General features: G+C 37.2%; 1 protein-coding gene across 2 annotated transcripts in view; it reads right to left on the bottom strand.

Annotated features, from left to right (window-relative positions):
- The window catches only part of RUSC2 (RUN and SH3 domain containing 2), a 1,272,067-nt gene that overhangs the window by 927,698 nt on the left and 319,453 nt on the right, over positions 1-24,916 (bottom strand). For both annotated transcript variants that reach the window (XM_044076729.1, XM_044076738.1), the window contains exon 3: positions 23,254-23,571. The gene's annotated coding sequence lies outside the window, so the exon portion shown is untranslated. The remainder of the gene's footprint in view (positions 1-23,253; positions 23,572-24,916) is intronic.

Raw genomic sequence — 24,916 nt, 5'->3', positions numbered from 1 at the left:
TAAATGACTTAACACTATACCTTCCCTCCATATCTACTTCTTTTTTTTCTTTCTACCCGTGACATTGTGAACATCTCTGTGGATTCCCTCACTACTACCAAGGATCAAATCAGGAACCATTTATTGCTCTAATTCACTTAAGTTAATAAAACATGTTTTAAATCAACATGCATTTTCTAAACAATACAAGGTAAGAACCTGACTGTAATCCTCATTGATTTACCAGAAAATAATAAATTTTACAAGACACAGGGCAGAACCGAGGCACAGTCAGTGAAGTTCTGCATAATCGATGACAGCAGAGAGGCACAATAGGCAGAAACAAAGCGCACCTCTGGCAGTTAGACACTTCATTCTGCCACACTTTCTGTCTGTAATTGTAGCACAGTGAAGTTCTAGCAGCTTTTTAAAGCAGTTTTACTTTCTGCCACTATTCTTTGCCAGAAGGCACTAACAGCTTTTAGTCCCTAGCAAGAGACAAAATGTTAACAACATTCAGGGTGTCCTTAACAAAGTTATATTAAACACCCATAAGCACTGTTAAGATCAGGTCGTCCACTACAGTAGCAAGTAGCAATTCTGTCTTTTACCTGATTTGGGATAATCATGGTGCTCCATGTATTAAATTTGCATTGTTTCTGGTACATTTACTAAAGCATTTTTGAATAATTGGAGTGCTACCTTTCAGAAGTCTGTTTATTTTTTTTATTGCTGGCTGTTATGCTCCTACATTCATATGTAAACATTTCACAGAATTATAACATAATAAAGGACATGTTGGATGATGGCTCGCACAATAAAATCAAAAATGAATTGCACACAAAAGCATGTAGTACAGGAAAGAGGTTTAAGTACTTTCATCCTTGAAATTAATACAAGTGGACTTCTTCAGAAACCTTATCTTCCAAGCATATCACTGCTCAAATTCCTTAGCTGTTTTCCAAAGGTCATCTTATGCTCAATTTTCTCTGCTCTCATGAGGTTCCTCTTAGAAGTTCAGTACAAATGTCTAAGCTAAGAAGAAGGTCCTATATTAAACGTTTTTGTGTACAATTCATACTATGCCTTTTGATTTTACTACGAGGTACCATTTGATTTTACTACGAGACACCATCTAGTGTGTGTTGTCCTGGTTCATGCTTTTTTTTGCACACATTTTGAAGTGTGTCTTACTGATATCATAGAATTAGACACATATACATATATCTATATCTACCTATACACACACACACACACACATATATATATATATATATATATATATATATAATGCTAAAGTGAAATATTCATGTTGCTTTTATTTGGCCATTCCCCCTGTCAGAACTCGGATGTGTAACTGCATTTTTTGAGCAAATGCAGAGCCAGTGAATTCTTTGAACTGTACAGCTTCAAAAGTACAAGGATTGTGGGGCGTGGCCAAGATGCCAGTCTGATAGCAGCTGAAATACATAGCTTTGCTTAGATTTTAATATCCTGACAGGAAATATACTTTAAGGTTTAGAAAAATATAACAAAGTATTATAAAAGTTAGATTAAAATAGACTCTATTTTTTCTAAAAAATAATACATAGTCAAGAGAATTTTTTAATTATTCCTGTAAAGAAGTTTTCTACTGGAGATCTCAACATGAGCGACTCGAAGAACCCACACCAGGTGAGTGCAGTGAAGAAAGAACTACATCCTATAACAACAAACATCCAAGAACTGTCACTAAAAACATGAGCAACGTGAAGAACCCACACCAGGAGAGTGCAGTGAAGAAAGAACTACATCTTATAATAACAAACATCCAAGAACTGTCACTAAAAACATGAGCAACGTGAAGAACCCACACCAGGAGAGTGCAGTGAAGAAAGAACTACATCTTATAATAACAAACATCCAAGAACTGTCACTAAAGCATGAGCAATGTGAAGAACCCACACCAGGAGAGTGCAGTGAAGAAAGAACTACATCTTATAATAACAAACATCCAAGAACTGTCACTAAAAACATGAGCAACGTGAAGAACCCACACCAGGAGAGTGCAGTGAAGAAAGAACTACATCTTATAATAACAAACATCCAAGAACTGTCACTAAAAACATGAGCAGCATGAAGAACCCACACCAGGAGAGTGCAGTGAAGAAAGAACTGCATCTTATAATAACAAACATCCAAGAACTGTCACTAAAAACATGAGCAACGTGAAGAACCCACACCAGGAGAGTGCAGTGAAGAAAGAACTACATCCTATAATAACAAACATCCAAGAACTGTCACTAAAAACATGAGCAACGTGAAGAACCCACACCAGGAGAGTGCAGTGAAGAAAGAACTACATCTTATAATAACAAACATCCAAGAACTGTCACTAAAAACATGAGCAACGTGAAGAACCCACACCAGGAGAGTGCAGTGAAGAAAGAACTACATCTTATAATAACAAACATCCAAGAACTGTCACTAAAAACATGAGCAACGTGAAGAACCCACACCAGGAGAGTGCAGTGAAGAAAGAACTACATCTTATAATAACAAACATCCAAGAACTGTCACTAAAAACATGAGCAACGTGGAAGAACCCACACCAGGAGAGTGCAGTGAAGAAAGAACTACATCTTATAATAACAAACATCCAAGAACTGTCACTAAAAACATGAGCAACGTGAAGAACCCACACCAGGAGAGTGCAGTGAAGAAAGAACTACATCTTATAATAACAAACATCCAAGAACTGTCACTAAAAACATGAGCAACGTGAAGAACCCACACCAGGAGAGTGCAGTGAAGAAAGAACTACATCTTATAATAACAAACATCCAAGAACTGTCACTAAAAACATGAGCAACGTGAAGAACCCACACCAGGAGAGTGCAGTGAAGAAAGAACTACATCTTATAATAACAAACATCCAAGAACTGTCACTAAAAACATGAGCAACGTGAAGAACCCACACCAGGAGAGTGCAGTGAAGAAAGAACTACATCTTATAATAACAAACATCCGAGAACTGTCACTAAAAACATGAGCAACGTGAAGAACCCACACCAGGAGAGTGCAGTGAAGAAAGAACTACATCTTATAATAACAAACATCCAAGAACTGTCACTAAAAACATGAGCAACGTGAAGAACCCACACCAGGAGAGTGCAGTGAAGAAAGAACTACATCTTATAATAACAAACATCCAAGAACTGTCACTAAAAACATGAGCAGCATGAAGAACCCACACCAGGAGAGTGCAGTGAAGAAAGAACTACATCTTATAATAACAAACATCCAAGAACTGTCACTAAAAACATGAGCAACTTGAAGAACCCACACCAGGAGAGTGCAGTGAAGAAAGAACTACATCTTATAATAACAAACATCCAAGAACTGTCACTAAAAACATGAGCAACGTGAAGAACCCACACCAGGAGAGTGCAGTGAAGAAAGAACTACATCTTATAATAACAAACATCCAAGAACTGTCACTAAAAACATGAGCAACTTGAAGAACCCACACCAGGAGAGTGCAGTGAAGAAAGAACTGCATCCTATAATAACAAACTTCCAAAAACTGTCACTAAAAATGGACAAATTCAAAAACAAAATGGATATTATCAAACAAGGATGCAGTAAACAACTGGAACTTCATTATGGAATAGTAAAAAAACAATCTGAACAGATTCTTGCCTTAGAGGAAACAGTAACTGACCTGGACAGTAGAGTGACAGAAAATGAACATCACAACAAATTTCTTCTGAAACAAAACAACAGGCTGATTGAGAAACAGGAAGACCTTGAAAGTAGATAAAGGAGGAATAACATAACAATATATGGAATTCCTGAGAAAGAAGGGGGTGCTAACATGATTCAGTTCCTCAATAAGTGGTTTTCATCAGCAATAAACATGCCTGAATCCCTCTCTTTTGGAACTGAGAGGGCTCATCGGTCCCTGTCAAATCCAGCTTCATCTCTGAGTGCATCTAACCCCAGGTTTATAATAGAATTCTTTCCTCGCAAGAGAAGGACTTAGTGCTGAAATCAGCTTGGACTAATTCCCCTATCAAGATGGGTAAAAAAGTTATTCATTTTGACAATAACTATACCTCTACAGTCATATCTAGAAGAAAGGAGTGTGTTCCTCTAATTAAGTCCTTGAAAAAAGCCACTATTAAAGCTCAAATTCTTTATCCTGCAAGAATAAAAATCACCTTGCCAGAAGGAATGAAGATCTTTGATTCCCTTCAAGACGCAGTAGAATTTATCCAAAACAAGAAAATACTGTCGGACATAGACAAAATGGAATGGGCATCTCAGAGTTTGAAGAGACAGGCAACAAAAAAAGGATGGTCTTGAAGGAAGGAGCAAATAAAACTAAGAAACTAAAGGACAAATGAATAAATTCCTTCTAATTTTAAATGCTTTGTTTTATGAATTATGATATATTTGATTTTGGAAAGTCTCTATGCTGTAAGGTGATGTGAATCATTTGTACAGGAAGAGAATACAAATTTACAATTACAGCTAATTGTTGCACCAAAAATATAGTATACCTAGCAGTAAGCAGCCTATGATCAGGATATTATGTAGGAAAAACTAATAGAGAATTTAGATATAGAATAAGGGAACATCTTTTAGGTATAATGAATATGGATAAAACCAATGCCCTAGCTAAACATATATTGGAAAAGGGAGAAATGCATACATTCAAGTTTATGGTTATAGAGATAGTGAATGAGAGGGGGGGGGGCATTAACAACAAAACAGAGACTTCAGAAGTGAGATGGATCATTCGGTTGCAGGCAGATAGAGCTATGGGACTCAATGATAAGAGTTCTCCTGAAGCGCATTTTAAAAAATAGGAGCCTTTGTAGATAGTATTGAGTAATATTATTGATATAAGTACTTTTTATGGCTGGAGCCACGGTGGTGCAGCAGTTAGCGTTGTCGCCTCACAGCAAGAGGTTCTCCCATTCGATTCTCAGCTGGAGCGCCTACTGTGTGGAGTCTGCATGTCCTCCCCATGGCAGAGTGACGTTAAAGACATGCAGGTAGGTGCGAGCATGAATGGGCGTGTTTTCTTTTAAGGTTGTGCATCGGGCTGGCAACTCGGCACCGTAAAAATCCACTGCCAATCATGAGCGGACCGGATTTCCACTGTGGCGACCCCTAACTGTGAAAAGTTGAAACACTAAATACAAGTGTTTTTTATATAAGTACCCTCCATGCACAAGGATTACTGTCAAGGGACTTCTACAGTAATGGAACCTTGTGAAGTATATTGTAGTAGACAGGAATATACAGGGAGAATGATATGGTATGTTCGGGACTTGTTTAGACTATATTATTGTGTGAAATTGCATAGATTTGTATTATGATGATGAAATCGATGTGTTTTCATTGTGTATATAGATATTATCATCTTTATATGGATGCTGCAACATTTTTTGACATATGAGTGTATTGTTCTATGCCTTTTGGGGTTTTCTTAAGTGTTTACTAAATATTTTACTATATGCTAGACATCATTTATAAATATGTGAGGATGAGTTTGTCATGTTTTGTATTTGCACTGTTTGTAGATATATATATATATATATATATATATATATATATATATATGGAAATATACATGTACATATGAGTTTTCTGCACACACATATACTATGAACACAGGCGTATATACATGTATAGAAATCGTACAGGAAAGGATAAGAATTTGTCTGATTTTTATATGTGGACTAATATATATATATATATATATATATATATATATATATATATATATATATATATACATGTATATATGCATTTTAAGCTGAGGATTTGTTATATATTATTACCTGCAGTTATGGTGTTATATATTTTTACATAGAACATGATGTTATATGTTTATAGTGTGCAAGTATGTGTATTATTATTTTTATGAATATTTAGCTTCTTATATTTTGTAGAAGCTTTTTATACTTTATAGAAATGTTTTACATCTCACAGAAGCTTTTTTGCATGATTTAGTATAATATAATGTAATTGGAATTGCTTGGCACTTTAAGAGTGTAAGCTGATGTGATTAGGATTTAATCAGCATTAATCAGGATATTACGTTTTCCTATGCATACAGTAGTAGTGAGATGTATTTTATTGAATGGTCTGAAGAAGTGGGAGTCATTCCCATGAAAGTGCTTATCGAATAAATATTTCTACTGTTGCAACCTAACTTGACTGCTTCTCCACGTTGTTTATGATCCTTGAATTTTTGTGTGCTGTTGTCTATTGCTATTCCTTTTGGGATCATTTAACTCGAGCAACAACTTTGATACTTGTGTGTGGATTTTTATTAACTTTCTCTTTTCCTTCTACATATAGTACTAAGTATTTAAATAACATTCTCTCTCTCTCTCTCGTCTTTCTTCCTATTATATTTTGTTACCAATGTTCCTTGTCATGCTTTCCCCCATTATAAATACTTTACATACTTTTCCTTTTTAAATAACTACAAATGATGTATATCTTCTAATTCTTCAATAATAGTATAATTTGACGTAATACCAAAGTGCATTTTTTCTACTGGGTCAGTGATGGGGTAACAAGGTGTTTCTGATTAGTGTTTCTAACTAGATGTTTTAGACTCTTTGTTTAGATACATATAAACATTAATACAGTACATTAATGGTGTTTTATAGATAGCTAAATTTTATATATATATATATATATATATATATATATATATATATATATATATATATAGACAACTCATATCTACCACCTACCGCCTACCCTCCCTTTTGTATGGAGCTCCGCTACTCTCTAACCTCCAATCATCCCTAAAATCTAAACTTTCCTCATGTTATAACAACATTTCAAAGTTTGCCACAGGATCCAAATCCTCTACTCACCACTGCAACTCCCTACCTGCTCTAAATTGGTTGGAACACCCAAGCTACCTAAATTTCATTCAACTACAGCACACAAGCTAATTTTCAAACCTTCTAACTGTCCATCACTCTCCTCTTCCCTAAACCTTCACCAGTCACATAGAACACTTAGATCTACAAGTCAGAACCTCTTAGAACTTTACAAGCCTTTACATGCACCAGGGCAACTTCTACTATCATACTATCTTGCCAGATTATGGAACTCTCTTCCCCCTTACATTAGAACTACCCCTAACCTACCATCCTTTAAAACCCTACTCCACTCTCACCTCTACTCCCTCTGGGAGTGCTCCTGTACCCACCCTACCTGATTCCTGATACCTATCCCTATTCTATTCTACTCTAATATCTGCCACTGCTTCAATTCATCTCTCTAAAATTCCTTTGCCAAAATACATGCAGTGAATTAAATGAACATAAATTTATTGTTTTTGCTAATATCTTACAAGTGATTGACTCAGCTCATATTTCAAGATATGTAAAATCTTGCCTTGCTGTATATTGAATGTTAAACTGTTGTTCTCATATGCTGTACTAATACATTATATATTGTATACTGTCTTTGTCTGGAGCTTTTCTCCTCGGGCCTCCATTGAAAACAGGCTACCTTGGCCCAATGGACTTTCCCGGTTAACAAACTGAAATAAATAAAATAAATAAATTTTATATATATATATATATATATATATATATATATATATATATATATATATATATATATATATATATATATATATATATACTAGGTTCCTTCTCTCTCTCTCTCTCTCTCTCTCTCTCTGGCCTGGTTAACTGGTGGGTAAATGATTGAAATGTTACAATATGATTTCCAATTTGAGGCAGCTGTTGTTACTTCTAAATAGCTGTTTTGATATGAAAGGGTTAATTTTTTCATGATGTTGATGTTGTGTGAGGAAAACTGGTAGTCTGTGTGACTGTTCTCATTGTGGAGATTCGTGACATGCACTGACAAGGCAGCTTGAGTGTTTTTTTTTTGCTTTCTGTAAACTCTAAAAGCTTCAAGATCTGAATTTCACACCAAAAATGTTTTTTTTTTTCACTACAGACAACTGTTGTGCATGAGCCTATTTAGATACTTTTTAACAAGTTTATGAAGCTGCAGCTTGAGGAAACAACAGTGATGACATCATTTGACCTTCTGAACTTGTTAAATGGTTGTACTTAGAATGCTTTTCTCTTGAAATTCTGTTATCCTTCACTAGATACTTTAAATGGTAAATAATTAGTTCTGATAAAAGTGTTTAATTCCTTAGAAAATGCCTATGTTCTCTTATAGATGCATACATTCTGCAGATTCAATGACACTATTAGTAAATAAATGGCATCAAGTGAACTAGGAGCTGCATTAGAAAAGTCATTATGCATATCAACATCAGATTTATGTTATATAACTAAACCTTTAGTAAGTAAACAGAGGGTTGTGAGGCCCCCTTTTTTTCTCTCTCCTCCCTTCCTGATAAAAGACGTCAAGATAGATATTGTTAGTACATCTGAGTAATATGTGCATAATTGCAAAATATAATTAGTCCATTCTACCCACTAACCCCAGGTCCCCTCTACTTACCTTTCTGCTTTTCAACATACCACTGATAGGTTTTCGATCCTCTCCTGATCCCTTTGGTTCTACCGCCGTTAAGCCTCTGTGGCTCACTCCGCTCCCCTACCCTGCCCCCAAATTCCACCCGACCCCAGCACGTCTACCTTTATCACGCCATAACCACACCCCCCCATATTACTAACCTATCATTCTCCAATACTCTACAAACACCCATTCCTGCTCCCGCCCATTTTAGACCAATCATTCTTCAATACTCTGGAAACACCATCTCCTCTTCCCTCCAACACTAATTTCATTTACATTCCATAGACTTATCACCAAACCACTTATATTCCTTTACTATCACACTCCCCTCCCATAACACTTCACCACCTATCCTTCACAACTCTCTCACTATAACCTCCATTTAGACACTAATAGCTCTCACATACAATTTCTCTCTCACCTCCACATACAATTTAATCAACTACTTAATAACTACACTTAGCTCCACTTTATCATGCCTTCAAAACCCACATTCTTCTTCTCCTCCTCCATCTTACTAACTCTACTACTTACCTTAACCTATCTCTACCTCCTCACACAGCCCAGTTATTCCTACCACTCCCAATCCTTCCATGTAACTAACCATCTTACCCCTTCACTAACACACTCATACATCCCAATCTCGCCCCATCTTTGCCTTATAATAAACCTTCTACTTTTCCCATTTAAACTCATACCCACCCAGAAACAGTCTACCCATTTAACCATTTCTAAATCCTATAAAAACACCATAGAACTAAATCTATTCTCAAGACTGTGCATATACTTCACCAGCTCAAATATATATTCCATTACCAACCTTTTATCAGGCAATATCCATCCTAACCCTGGCCCCTCCATCAGGCAATGATACTTCTAAAGATATACATGGTGTAAGAGAACATTATTCCTTATTCTGTACTCACTATTCATATCGGTTTGGTACACAAACACTGATAAGGTCTTTGTATCAAATAAAATATACTCTAAAATAAGTGACATACCTATAATGACTTGTCCACTTTCTGACCATAATGCTATAAACTTTACATTAACTACACACATACAGATGATTTAAGATTTCTACAGTGAATTCCTGCTTACATAACTAAGTTAAATGGCTTTAGGGAATGGATAATGAAAGAAATAGACATATTTAGGGAATCAAATGATAATGCTGAAGTGACTGATACTATACTATGGGACACCTTTAAATTTTATATATATGGTAGAATAAAATCTTGGTACCTTAAAAAAAGGAGACAGTGGGACAAAGAACTTTTAGACTTACAAAAAACATAGACAAGATAAAAATGGATGTAAAACCAAATAACAAAGTAGCACATAATGAATTTACTAAGTTAAATAAAAAATACTTAGAAGTTCTGAATCATAAGGTAGCCATAAACCTGGAAAAATTGAAATTACAATCTTATCCTGTAAATCCCAAATATTTACATAAAATAGAGATAAGATCCAAATAAATAAACAATCAAAATCTTATTAATGACATTAAATATAAAAGTGATGATTCAGTTAAGAGTACATCTAACTTAATAGGCATATCAGAAGTGTTCAAAAACTCATATAAAGTTATAAATAATAACACGCCACTTTTGGAGAAAGATAACATAATAAATACTTTTATTCAAGAAAATGTAACTACTAAGGTGTCAATGCAACAAAATAACATATTAAACAAACAAATAACACTAACAGAAGTGAAAGAGTAAATAAAAAAAATTAAAAGATAATAAAGCTCTATGACTAGATGGAATAATTCCTGAACTATATAAGATTTTTCCTGAATATATAATAAAGAAAATTATGAGTGCCTTTACTATGGTTAAGCAAAAATGTATAATACCCCCACCATGGAAATAATCAGTTATCTCCCCCATATTAGAATAAGGTAAGGACCCCAAATCTTGTTATTCATATAGGCCAATTTCACTACTAAACACTGATTATAAAATTGTCATGACAATATTAGCTAAGAGGATAAAGAAAATATTGCCTAATCTAATACATAATGATCAGACAGGGTTCATTCTTCATAGAAAAGTGCAAGATAACATTATTATATTACTATCATTAATAGACATAGCATGCAAATACAAAAAAACTAACTATTATCAGCCTAGACATAGAAAAGACTTTTGATTATATTAGTTGGTCTTATCTACAAAGAATTCTGATTGTTTTGAATTCTCCTCAAATTTTGTCAACTTATTAATGAAAATATATAGTGGGACACAAGCTTATGTGAAAATCGGATTATGTCTATCCTCACCACTAGAAATCCTCAAGGGAACTAGACAAGGTTGTCCTTTGTCACCATTATTGTTTGCTCTTTCAATGGGACCTTTTGCTACATATATCAGAAACAAGCAAAATGTAAAAGACTTTCAAATTAATAAGGATTATTGCCCTAAGATAGAATTATTTGCTGATGATATGTTGTTAACGCTAGTCTTCCTTCATTTTTATGGGTATTTACAGTATTAGTATAATGTAGGAGGGCAGTAGTAATGCTATGATGGGGTGGAAACTGTGTTGGGAGGAGGAGTGGAGTTTTATTTTTGGAAAGGTGTTGGGACAGTTGGGCCTGAATGCATTTTTCAAATATTTTAGAAAATTTGGACAAGACAGCTATATTTCCTCCTATATGTAGTGGTAGGACACAACTTTTTCCATAGTGTTGGGATGTATGCTTCTGTAATAAAGAGGTTTATGAGTACGGAAATGGGATACGCTATAACCTCACCATTCATTTGTAGATATTTGGCGGAGATGTTGTCAGGTGGTGTGTTTTAGTTTTAATAGAAGTTTCTTAATGGTTGAGGTGAGAACTGGTTGCAATAAGAAGGGGCAGTGTCACAGGTTTTGTTGGGGATGGAGAGGCTGGTGGGAGGGATGTGGTGTTTGATTAGGGATGTGACTGACTTTATGAAGTGTGTATTAAAGAGAGTGTTAATGTTTTCTGTGTTGCTGGGCCCATGGGCTTGGATTGGGAGGCATGGCCTAGTCTGATATTTTGTTAATAGCTGACCAGAATGCCTTTGGGTTGTGAAGATATTTTGACTATAGATTAGAGCAGTAGATAAACATTGATTTGGTATTTAGTGTGATTTCTGAGTTGATGAAATACTTGAATGTTGCTTTGTCTTTCATATTTGAGCCAGGAATTCCAAGCCTTGTCTCTAAGTTACATTAAATGTTTTGTGGTACTGGTTAACCAAGGGGCTGAAATGGCTTTTACACATTTTATTCTGAGGGGAGCTAAACTGTTTAAAATGTAAGGAAGGCTCTGGAGAGTTCAGTAAGTAACAATTTCATCTTAAGGGAAGTCCTTTAGATGTTGTCAGTTACAAAGTTGCAGGTTCTGCAGAAATGTTTATTTTTAGAAGTGTGAGAGAATACATTACTTCATTAAGGTAGTGTGGTTTGGGAGTGTGATTATGAGCTCTGATGAGAAAGGTAGGAAGGTAGTCACTTACTGCATTAGAGGGAATGATAGGAGAAGACATTTTTGGGGAGGAGTCGAGTATCCAATCAAATACTGAACCTTTATTGGTGTTAGTAATGTAGTGAGTGAGACAGGTAATTAGCTGGGTGAGGCCACAGATTTTGATGGCATTTTGAGGATAGTCACAGCTGAAAGCCAGCAAGTGAATACTGAAATCTCCTAAAATTATCTTTTCTGGTGGGATATTAGACTTGACCCATGACAGAAATTCTTTGGTGATGGTGATGTTATTTCCAGCATGGATATAAATTCCCATTATGGATATGAATTTTAACTTCAGTAAAGTACTAATAATTTTGGCAATATTTGGATTTCACTAAGCAGCATAGTTTCTAGCATAGATATGTAGGAATTTTTAAAAAAATGATAAAAGCACTAAAGATACACTGATCATCAACCTAAAATATTGTATAACAGAAATTTTTGAAAATTATTAACTTATCAATGTATGCTTCCCAACAGTCTCACACTCTCTCTCATTCGTACTTGGCAAATGCCCCATTTCAAGTGTCCAGTGCTCCCAAGCAGCATCAAGCAGCATCAGACTCTTGTAACATCCCTTTGAACAGACACCACAATCCACAGGGTTTAAAAGGAACGTAGGGAACACAGGAATATTATCAGATTTTTCTTCCATATCAAGTACATACACCTAAAGACAATTTAGAGTCACTAATTTAACTACTGCACATCTTTTGGGGCACAAAAAGAAACTGGAGTATCCAGTGAAAATGATGCAAACACAGGGAACACATGCGGGGTTCAGAAAGAAGGTATCACAGCTGAGAGCCAAAATGAACAGCTTCTTGCTTTGTGGCAAGACTGCTACTCACTGCAGCACTTTGCAGCCACACATCTTTAACCACTACTGCAGCAGTTTATCTCTACTGCATGCAAACATTCAGTAATAAGAAATGCATGTGCTTTCCCTACTTCTGCTACTAGTGCTAGCTAAATGGATGGTACATCCTGAAATCATCAGCACACATGGATTTCTTTTGCCTATTACAGGATGACTACCTTGAAACTGGAGTATTCCCCTCTTCCCCACTCCCTAATCCACTCTCCACCCTTAGGGTTAACTGTAATATTATGCTGCCCCCTCACCCACACCCAAACAACACTAGTTCCCTCTGCTGACTAGGTTCACTTTTTATTTATTCATTCACTCATTTATTTTTTGCAAAATAAATTAAGTTAAGCCTCCTACTACTTTCCAGTGAACTTGTTATAAGGCTACTGGACATGTACTGACAGATATTCTTGTGGGTTTTCATATCTGTTGTCTGGGGGCCTAGTGTTAAAAAGCCTTTGTGCCTTCTGCTGTGGCAATAACTGTAACTGTAATGTACAACTTTAGCTTGAGCACACACCTGTAAATAGCTGGCTACTTTTGACACAATCAGCCTTTTGAGTTTGCAAGCACTGAGACCAGGCTGTTAATATTTAATATACACAGAGGCAGATGGAAGTTTCCTTAGTCAGAGTTAGGGAAATTAGGAGAAGGTAGCAAGTGGGGGTACTATGATATTTATTTATTACAATTTGTTAACCTGGAAAGTGGGCTGGTCAGATGACCCTTTTCAGCCACAACCTGGGCCAAAATTAACTGAGATGCAGTACAAATGTTGCAATTTAAAAAAAAATCACAATGCAGCAGTACAAATGTTACATTTTACAAACATACAAATTCAGAAAACATACAGGCAAAAGGCAGAACTGAGCTAGTTACACAGCATATGACAGCTTATATCCACTAGGTGATGTGGATTAGTATGTACATAATAAAGCACAATATTTTATATCTTTTAGGTAGTGCGTATTGTTACTTCCATGGTATAGTGCTTTACATTTGAAACAACAAATATTTATAATTTACATAGCTCACAAAAAGATTACAAATCATTATCTTGAAAGCAGGTGCACTTGGCCTGTAGAAGGTCTTTGTCCTTATGGATATAGGTACTGTAACATTTAATGTAAACAGAAAAGCAAAGTGAATAATCCTGTTAAAAGTGGTAACGCAACAGGTTATATCAAATGTTTTTCCCATTTTCTTTACCTCTAGGAGATGTGTCATCTCTTAGTTAAACCCAAAGTATTTAAAAACTTAAGGATGCAGCCCACAGTGTATGGTCTCCTACCAACTGGAATGTAGGCAAGGGGTGGTGGTAAATGTTTCAAAGACTTTTGTACTTACTGTGATTACAAGAACAAATAGGTTCAATGGGTAGTAGAAAAGCTTCTGTGACTAGGCTTTATCACTTCCCAGACTCTCTGATTAGGAGCTGAAGCAAATGCTGACCTCTTTCAAGAGCTTTGCTACAGTCAATGTATGGGCAGAGGTGGAGCTTTATCTGATCCTTTTCAATGTTAAACAGCTGGAGATCACTTCCTTACTAAGGAATGCAATATTCTCAATAAAGGTCTACGTCAGCTTGGATGGGCAGATGTGCGCTGTAAACTTAAAGATATATGAGAAGAGTTTACCCTCTACTGAAATGCTCACAGGTCTTATTCTAGAATTGATATGATTATGACCTGGGCTGAACACCTCTCTTGGGTTGTAGAGAAGATAGTACTACCTATACTGCTTTCACTTTAACCCTCCGAGACTAAACAAATACAGATTACGGTCCGAGGAATTGGTCCTTTTCTCGGTTTCTGCTTCGCATGTGGAACATTGGCTTGAGGCTCCAAATAATTCTGTAATGTCCTGTGATAAGGCACCAGTGAAATGGGACACCTTAAGTGATTACTTTCTACAATGACAGTCAGGTGAGAGCCTATCATGGAGCTTTGGTGAGAGTATGAAGCACATGCTAAGGGGTGGCTTTTCTGCCAGTAATGTTTACATGCCAAACTGTTAGTGGGGTCATGGATCTCCTGTGGTTGGCTAAGAGGCCCACAGGTGGTCTGAGACAGAAGGATGACCTAAGTTCCAAAGAGGATAAAACAAGGAGTACAGAAAGAGCACCTTTCAGCCACCTACATATTGGCATATGGAAAAAATATTGAATATTTTCAATACATTTATTTCATATTACATATAATTTCAACAGCAAGATCGGTGATACCCAAAAAAGTATTAGAGGCCTTTCAGGATGTTAACAAGACTTTTAAGTTTGCCAGCAGGATACTGTGCAGGAATAGAGTGATGAGTTTCTGGACAATGTGGACCTACTTAAGATTAAAATGACAAGAGGTAGGCAGATTCTTGACCTCCCAACTAAGCATGCACATGTGCAAAATATGAAATTTATGCCAAGGAAGAAGCCCATCGGTACTGACAGGACTCCTGCAGATCTATCTATTCATTTAAAGCTGCTTCTATTTTTCAACCCTGTTGTGAGAGCTATTTAATTGCAGTCATTGATTAACTTCCTTCATTGCTCTGTGGATCTGTGAAGGCACATAATAACAAATACAATTTTATTTATTTATTTATTTCCAGTTTGATAACCAGGGAGGTCCACTGGGCTCAGAGAGCTCATTTTTAGTTGAGGCCTGGGGAGAAAAGCCTCCAATAATACAAAGTACAAGCTCCATAATATGAAGTACAATTTTGTTGTTGTTTGTCTTTCGGCTTTTCCCGGTTAGGGGTCACCACAGCGGAACTCCAGTCCACTAATGACTGCCAGTAGACTTTCACAAACACCGAGGTGCCAGCTTGACTTTCAACCTTCAACGAAGGCACGCCCATTTACACATGTCTTTCGAAGGCCCACCCAACCGCGGGGAGGACATGCAGACTCCACACAGAAGGCACTCCCACACTCCAGCCAAGAATCAAATGGGAGAACCTCTTGCTGTGAGGCAACAACGCTACCGCTGCACCACCACGGATGTCATAATATGAAGTACAATACATGAAGTACAATACATAGTGGAAACAGAAACAAACTACGCAAATTTTACATACAAAATAGCAAAAACTAAACAAAAGTTAAACAGCGGCTTGGAGAAAGATGTAAAGCATATTTACATGTTTAGTGGTTGAGAAGAGTAGTACAAGGTTAAATTAATACAAAGGTTTAAATCATCTGAGAATGATATAGAAGTAACACTAGCACAGATGAGTTCTTTATGCATGAATATTAGCCTGAGTTAAATTAATACAGAGGTTTAAATCCTCTGAGAGTGATATAGAGGTAGCATATAGAGGTAGCACTAGCATGAAGGCAGTACATAGGGTTAATCAATAGTGTGTAAGGAAGAACAAACTTTGTGTGTTATAAAGTATTTATGTATTAAGCAGGTTAGGTAGGTGGAGTGCAATTGCATTTCCATTTTTGGGAGAGGTAAGAATGCAGCTGGGTTTTAAAGTGTTTAGAGTTCTCAGAAATTCTTAGAGATGGGGGGAGAGAATTCCATTTTTGGCGACGGAAAAGGATAGGAGAAGCTGACCAGCGGGACGGTGTGATCTCCAAAATAAAATACAAGGAATTAAATTGATCTGTGCGAATCATAAAGAAGAAAAGGACAGGAAGGCATGTGGGTCTGACTACCTGTCTCTGTCCTCAGTGTTTATTACAGTATCTTTATTGTGCTGCAAACATACTGAGTGTGACTATACCCTGTGGAAATAGGATGTGTATCAGTTTGTTCAAGGAAGCAATCAAGCAGGCAATAACATTAATTAATCATTTCAAGAATTTGTCTAGTCTGGGTGTGGTCTTCTGCCAAAAAAGGCTTTTGATAGGGTTAACCAGAATTTCCTGTTTATTGTACTTCAGGTACTGGGTATGCCTACAGAATTTGCTGAAGTGACCACCTGGAAACCAAAGTGGTAGTGAAGATTGCTGGATAACAGACATCTGACTCTGCAGTGATGACGGAGATGGAGAAGGAGGAGGAGAAGTAGTAGCAGTACAACCCCTCCCCCCCACAAAAAAAAATCCCCAGCCTTGTTTGTTTTATACTGTGAGCCCCTGGTCTAGCCTATTGAGAATGCTCTTAATATTAGGGGTTTTAGTGCAAAAAGTGGGCACCAGGTAATGACCTGAGAGTTTATCTATAGTACTGTGAGGGTATCCACCTGGCTTTATGGAAAGCACCAGGATAATTCCAGGTGATGCTGGAATGGAATCCCAGTTGTTAATTCTGAGCTATTCCTCTGTCAAAAAAAAACATGGAAATGTTTCCACAAGGTCAGACCCATTATTTACTTTATTATCTTGGTGCTGTGATGCTGAGAGATGCTAGCGAAATGAAGAAGGCTAACTATCAAGATATACATTGTAAGAGAGAGAGAGATGTAGTAAGATCATTGGAAAATAACATTTATTGCATCTCACTCTTCTTCAGAGTTTGTAGGTAATTAAGGTGGTGGCCTTTCCCCAACTGCACTACATAATGAAACCATTGCTCGCTCGTTTGCTGTCTCTCTCTCTCACTCTCTGCCCTTCTCTCTTCCTCCAGTCCCTACAAATCAGCTTTATCTGAAAGCTGGAAAGCATGGCAATGGCCAAGTCTAAGGTATGGTTCACACTCACAAGCAACTGATTAGGTATTCCAATCTCAGTTTACTAACTAGTATAGCTAGCAGACTTCCAATCTCGGTTTACTAACTAGTACAGCTAGCAGACTTCCAATCTCGGTTTACTAACTAGTACAGCTAGCAGACTTCCAATCTCAGCTTACTAACTAGTATAGCTAGCAGACTTCCAACATGATGTTGCGCAGGAAACTATTAGAACTACATGGGGTTAAAATAATTTCACTCATTGCTAGCTCTTATGTTAGTTAACAGAATATATTTCCATTAATATCCACCTCTTTTCAAAGCTAGGAGCTCACATTTTTAGCATCTCTAGACTCTGCTCCAATTTATTGCTTCATCACATTTTGGAGAGTTGGTATCCTACAATGAAACAAATTTCTGTTTAATATAAGGGGAAGTTATATATTAAGGAATGAGACAATTAAGCAATGAATCATGGGGGCTTTGTCTCGAGCTTTCATCCATTATGTATTTTTTACTGGAAGTATCTATTGTTTTTTTTTATTGGCTTTTAAACTGTATATGTTTTACGGCTTAGCCACACATGTAGGGGATGTTAGGAGGAGCTGCACCACACTACTACAGACCTGCCAGGGTTTCTGTTAGCCTGTGATAAAACAGAAGTGTTACTGATACTTTCCTTCCAGTCCCTTGTCTCTAATCTTGCCAAATTATGTGTTTATAGTAGTAGTAGCAGTAGTTGTGGTGGTAGTAGTAGTAGTTGTGGTGGTAGTAGTGGTAGTGGTAGTAGCAGTACTACTGGTAGTTGTGGTATTAGTAGTAGTGGTGATAGTAATAGTAGAAGTAGCAGTTGCAGTAGTTGTGATGGTAATTGTAATAGTAGCAGTACTAGCGGTAGTTGTAGTAGCAGTAGTAGGAGTTGTGGTCATAGTAGGAGTTGTGGTGGTAACAGTAGTAACAGTAGTTGTGATAGTAGCAGTAGTAGTAGTAGTTGTGGTCATAGTAGGAGTTGTGGTGGTACTAGTAGTAGTAGCAGTAGTAATAGTAGTTGTGATAGTAGCAGTAGTAGTAGTTGTGGTCATAGTAGGAGTTGTGGTGGTACTAGTAGTAGTAGCAGTAGTAATAGTAGTTGTGATAGTAGCAGTAGTAGTAGTTGTGGTCATAGTAGGAGTTGTGGTGGTACTAGTAGTAGTAGCAGTAGTAATAGTAGTTGTGATAGTAGCAGTAGTAGTAGCAATAGCAATAGTAGTAGTAGTGTCTCCTTATAAAATGATATAACCAAGAGGTGGAAAAGGGCTCACTCCTGATTTCAGAAGCATGCTGAAGTGTTTTGAACTACTGCTTTCCATGTTGCTGTCTCTTGTTTACATCTTCACTAAATGATGTCTTTCTGACAGTGTGAACAACAGCGGCCCCTGCCCACCTAGGCAGGTCAGGAAAGTGTTGTTTTCCTTGTGGCGCATACTGAATATAAATACATTTTGTTTTCAGTAAAAAGGTAAACATACTTTTCCTACCCTAAGAAACTCATTGATGTGAAACAGTGTATTCTCTTCTGTTCTTTGATACAGCACAGTAATTTAAAATAATATGGACATACATTTTTAGCAAATGTCTAATAGCTGAGAAACAGCCAACAAAGCAGGTTTTTCACAAAAAAAAAGTCCTTTTCAAAACTCCTGAAACTATTAAACCGTGAGGTAAACTCTCTTCCTATGAAGTGCTAGTTCAGAAGTCAGCATGCCTCAATGCCAGTGTTGCCTGAAGTTGGTCTCTTCTTAAAAGGGACCCCAATAAAACCAACAACTAGAAGAAAATAAGACCTGCAAGACTTTTGACAGCTTTATTTATTTACTGATTGATTGATCTCCCTATTTATCTATTAAGACTCCTTTACTGGGATAATCAAATTGAGCTACAGCAGTTCCAGGGAGAACAGTTCCAAAAAGCAAAGTACATGTAGTACACTTAGTAGTCATGATTTCAAGAAAAACAGAACATTACAAATCACTAATACAGAACAGTAAACATATACATATTTATATATCCAAATAAAAAATCAAAGCATTTATCTTCCAAAGGCTTATGCGTTTTATATGCCTTCTTTTTAGCAGACTCCATCTGCTCTGAAACATCTCTGGTCAGCCAATTACCTTTCAGATACCTGGGCAGAAGGCTAGCAAAACCTCTTAAGCCAATATTGGCCAAACAATTCACTTTCTCTAATGACTGAGGAGAGGTTCAGGCTCACAGGCAGCAAGACATTTCCCTGTGGTACATTTGGTTGGGGACACGTAGCTCAAGTGACATTCAGCTGCAGAGAAATATGGCTGTTGCAAATTCTCTGTGGGCAAAGAGAAGAAAGTGATGCCATGCCCACAGCTTCAAACAACAAACGCACATGAAGAAAGTAATGCTGATGGCCCTCAAGGCAACATGAGATGGCAGGCATCAGCAGCAGTGAGCATGTCAGTGGTAGTAAAAATGCAGTGCAGAATGGGCAATGCCTTTATAACTGGTGTGTGTGTGTGTGTGTGTGTGTGTGTGTGTGTGTGTGTGTGTGTGTGTGTGTGTGTGTGTGTGTGTGTACCATTACCCCCTTCATAGTGTCTACGGAACATTACTTGAAATGGATATTGCAGTATAAATGTGACTACAGTAACATACAAAATTTCCTCCATGCTGTAGCACACTTGCACATGTTGTAGTTACATAAGCATGTACTGTACACTGAGTCCAACACTCATTACTTCTTCCGCCCCCATGCACTTGGTTATTAAAGCTGTGGGCATGGCAGTGCCTGCTTCTCTTTGTCCACAGGGAATTCACAACACTCATATTTCTTTGCAGCTGAATGCCTCTTCAGCTATGTGCCCCCCAACCAAATGTACTGCAGGGAAGTGTCTCTCTAGCTGGGAGCCTGAACTCCATAAGAACAGCTTGATTTCATGATAAATCAAAGTAACTTAACAGTTCAGATCCCCGTTTCTTCATTTATCCCAAGCCATAGAAAATATGTCATGAAATTAGAAAAATACAGTCCATACACTGACCTGGCTACTAAGAATTACAAAAAAACAACAGCTGAACTTGCAAAATGATACTTCTTTTGTAATAGTTTGAGTTCACTTTCAACTGACAGTCCTTTACTGCTCTCTTTAAGGGGTTAGGTCTGCAGAGCAGGGATCCCATCTATGTTACACTATGGCACAAAGGGCATCCGGGTAATTTTTTTCTCATACTCCATAAATCTTCCCACTCCCCACGCTACAATGCAATGACATAAACATGCAAAGTTGAAAGCATGCTACTGGGAAATGTCGTCAATGTCTTTCCAGTGCATGTTTGTCTGCTACACAATCTCCAGGGGAGGTAGGACTACCCTGCCCATACAAACATGCACATATATAATCAATCTATATATGCATTTGCACGTGTGTATGTGTGTGTGTGTGTGTGTGTGTGTGTGTGTGTGTGTGTGTGTGTGTGTGTGTGTGTGTGTGTTTGCAGAGCTGCCCTCTGGCTAATTAACCCCTAGCCCAGCTATTCCTCTGACACCTGGACTGCTAATCTGCTGGCATTACAGATGGCTGTTCACCCTCTGTGTCACAGAAGCATGAAAAAGTAACAATGGACAATACAACCTGAAGAGAACATAGCTTCAGTCAACATTACAGTTTTGCATTCCGTGGAGATTTGACTAAAAGTGGTAAGACAGCCTTCAAATTTTGTTCATAAGGTATGGATTCTGTTTATCAAAAGAAACATTTACATACATTCTGAAATCTTTGTCATGTCAAACTAGCACAGTATAGCCTGAATGGAAAGCACTAGTTATAGTAATAGGCATACTGCCCGTACCATTTCAGTTTAATCATACTGTCTTTAACTGATGCATGTCATTTTCTGCAGCAATGATGTTTCAAACAGTTCTATACCTGTTCTGCTGTTATTATCACTGTATAGCCAAAGATACACAACAGTCAGAAATGTGTATATGTGAACCTTCCCCACCACTGTCAACTAAATGCCATCTCTAATGAATATCTTCTGGAGCTGACCCAGATTCTCAAATGCAGCACATTACTTAACTATGATGCATCACAAAGAGGGTAAACACAAGTCTGCTTTAGTACACTTCACTGTCAAAGCATTAAACCTAGAGCCCAAAATCATGAAAACAATAAAAATGTAGAAAGACAAGCAATATTTTGCCACAAAGACATTGTACCTACTAGTCTTCAGTTATACTGTCACTTCCTATCAACTATACAAGGAGTCCTTTGATCCGAATCAGCATCTATCCATCCTTACATTGTCATTAAGAGCAGTTACAGGCCAGATGAAATAAATACTGCACTCAGGCAGTGCTAAAAATCATAAAAATGGCATCACACATGTATTTCTGACAGTGCACATGTATATGCACAAACACACATATATTCCACGAAACATATGTAAGTACATACACAAGTGCACATTAATATAAAGAGCTTATCAGTCTGCATGACAAATCAAGGAAGCATAATAATAATAATAATAATGTTAGTTCCTGACTACATAGTAAAGGTTGAAAAATGGTCATCAGTTGTCGTATCAAAATTATAACTGAACATGCTCATGATTTGCAGTATTCAACATCCTGACTCAGTTCAACCAGTTGAGTGCAACAGACATCCTCTGGATCAGTGATATACATCTTCCTCTTCATGATGATGATGGTTTGCTGACTATATTACAGTCATCATATGATTAGGACCAATTTAAGGTCTTTCAAAATACTAAAATACTAGCATGATAATTTCTTGAACAATGAAGTGAGGGTGCAAGAGACGCGCACACACACACACACACACACACACACACACACACACACACACACACACACACATGCAGCTCTGTTCCCCCCCCTCTCTTTTTTTAACAATAAACAACTAAAGAACATCATGCAACTAGTAAACTGTCTACTGTGGTTAAATCAATACATTCATGACAAACACAAATCGTAGAGAGGCCTTCAGACAGCATATCTTGTAGACAGGAAAGCGCAACAATGATTTTAGACTGCACATAAACATGCTTATATCTGTTAGGGAAAAAAAAACAGTGGCTTGAAAATTGTGATTTTCTGTAGAATGGCTTTATTACAAAACATTTTCTGAATCCACTGGTAAAACAAAAAAGCTAATGATAATGAAAAATGAACGATGTATCATTTTACTGTGCATATGCAATTCCATTACATCTTCTATACAATTTCAGGAATCAAACATGCCAGGAACCCAGTGCTAACTAACAGATGGAAAGGCAAAGCTACGAGGAACAAAAAGCAGATAGAAGCAGCATGGCTGCTTCCAGTACCAAGACAGGATGTATCCCTTGTTTAAGCAATTACAATGAAAATCACTGTACTTACAGTACTGAGTACCGTCATGAAAAGATGCACTGTCTGCACATCTTCTATAAGGATTCCATTTCATCTCGGAATACAAAGGACCAAGTAAGCAGATACCTTGCCTTTTATAATGGCATGCTGCTACACACAGCTGTTCTGCTCCTGCAATGCTTTTGCAGCAAGGTCATTATCCACAGACCTAAAATGCTCACACCCATCCTGTACAGACAGCTTATGTTTTAGCACTATAAGTGTTTAACCACTACAGTACAACCATTTCAGATGCAAATATAATGGCCTGCTCAAACGTTCAGACCTTTGCAAAATAGGCTGAGTCCTCCACCCCTGCAGTCTTACCTTATTCAAGAAACCCTCTTCTGTGTTCTGGAAAACCACTGCCTGGAAATATCCATTAATCCTGTTTGTATGCTTTCAACAATCAAAAAAAAAACCTTTGCTGTTTTTTTCTGTATTGTTTTGATTCTCAATTGTCTCTTGCCCTATAGATGTTACTCAGGCAATGCAGAGGGTCTGCGCAAATACATCTCCAATGGAGCTGCTGCTGCTGCTGTGTTGCTAGAAGGTACCAACGTCACTGTTGTGAGGCAGCAAGCATGCTCACAGCTGCTCTGCTGGATGCTCACTGGCTTGCAATCAATGCCTCGGAGACCTCCCCTGAGAAAAAGAGATGAGAGGGGAGAATGGATTATAAACACCAGACACCAGGAAAAGAAAAATACTGCTAAGGAACTAACAATACAGTGTCACTTTAAAAATGACAACCTCCATTCTGAAGCTTAGTTCTCACTCCATGTTAACATTAGTTTTCGCAATAACTGTCATCAGATCATACAAATGCTTTCACAATGGTAATGTCAGCATCCGCTACAAACTCAAAATGACCACCAAAGAAATATTTACAGTCCCTTCTTTGAGAAATATAAATTCCAGTAATTTCTGCTCTTCAGCTTGAGAGAGAAGAAAAACATAATGCAGTGAAACGCTATAAGCACCACTAATAGCAGATATTTAAAATGTTTTTATTTCTTAAATATTTATATGCTTCATTATCCTTTCCCTACAACAGCAGACATACTGATATGACATAATAAACAGTGACGCTGTGTGCACTGAGAAATGCATACGATTTTCTCTTTACAGCACATCCACGGTATGACTTAATTTGCTGGGCCTTCACAAATGATTTATTCTGCAGCAAGTGACTGGCTATTCTAGTTTGTCTGTGATGTCACAAACAGAGAGGTCTGAGACTCCTGAAGACTAAAAGAAATAAAAAACACTGTGTCTACAAGATTAATAATTTCAAATTAATTTCTATATTTACAAAAACTAAGTACACAACAATGAAATATAACCCAAGGATTGGCGTACGAAAAATGAAAATGCAATTCATTGTAAGAGTGAGGCTTAAAAGTAGTAAGGAATTTGGAATGGATGAAAACTACTCACTCACTAAACCACAATCTGCAATTATTTACTCCCCAATGTGAGTTTCTGAACTAATGTGAGCCAGTGAGAGTTCACACGTCTGCATGCACAACAAAACAAGTTTCCAAACATGGCTTCTCTGACATGGGCGCCTCCCCATTCCCTACACTGCAGACATCAGAAAGACAACAGGAAAGACAATTCAATTAAATGTGCCAAATAGCTACAGTAACAGCCTGCTGATGATGCTGCTTTCAGAAAATCACCAAATGTCATTCCTCTCTCTAAGCTGCTGCTTTGTTTTACCTGAAGCTCATTCACAGACACCATTTGTTAAAGGAATACAAATGTTCTATACTTTGAGTCCATTACATATGTACACTATTTTACTGCAATTCATTAGGGTAATTAATAAGAAATGTAAACTGAATGGATAACATAGGTTTCTCTTTGGCTGCACTACACCTGTATAGGCTCTTTCTACTGCTGCTTCAGCATAGCTGCTTTAAACAGTTTCCGGGGGATGGGGGAGGGGGTTGTTGTTGTTTGTTTTTTGGTGTGTTATACACTG

The sequence above is a fragment of the Protopterus annectens genome, chromosome 1.part1, assembly GCF_019279795.1.
Source record: "Protopterus annectens isolate FY-2018-M chromosome 1.part1, PAN1.0, whole genome shotgun sequence".
Taxonomy (NCBI): Eukaryota; Metazoa; Chordata; order Ceratodontiformes; family Protopteridae; genus Protopterus; species Protopterus annectens.
Note: the sequence above shows the minus strand (reverse complement) of the source record. Positions and strands in the feature narration are given on the sequence as shown.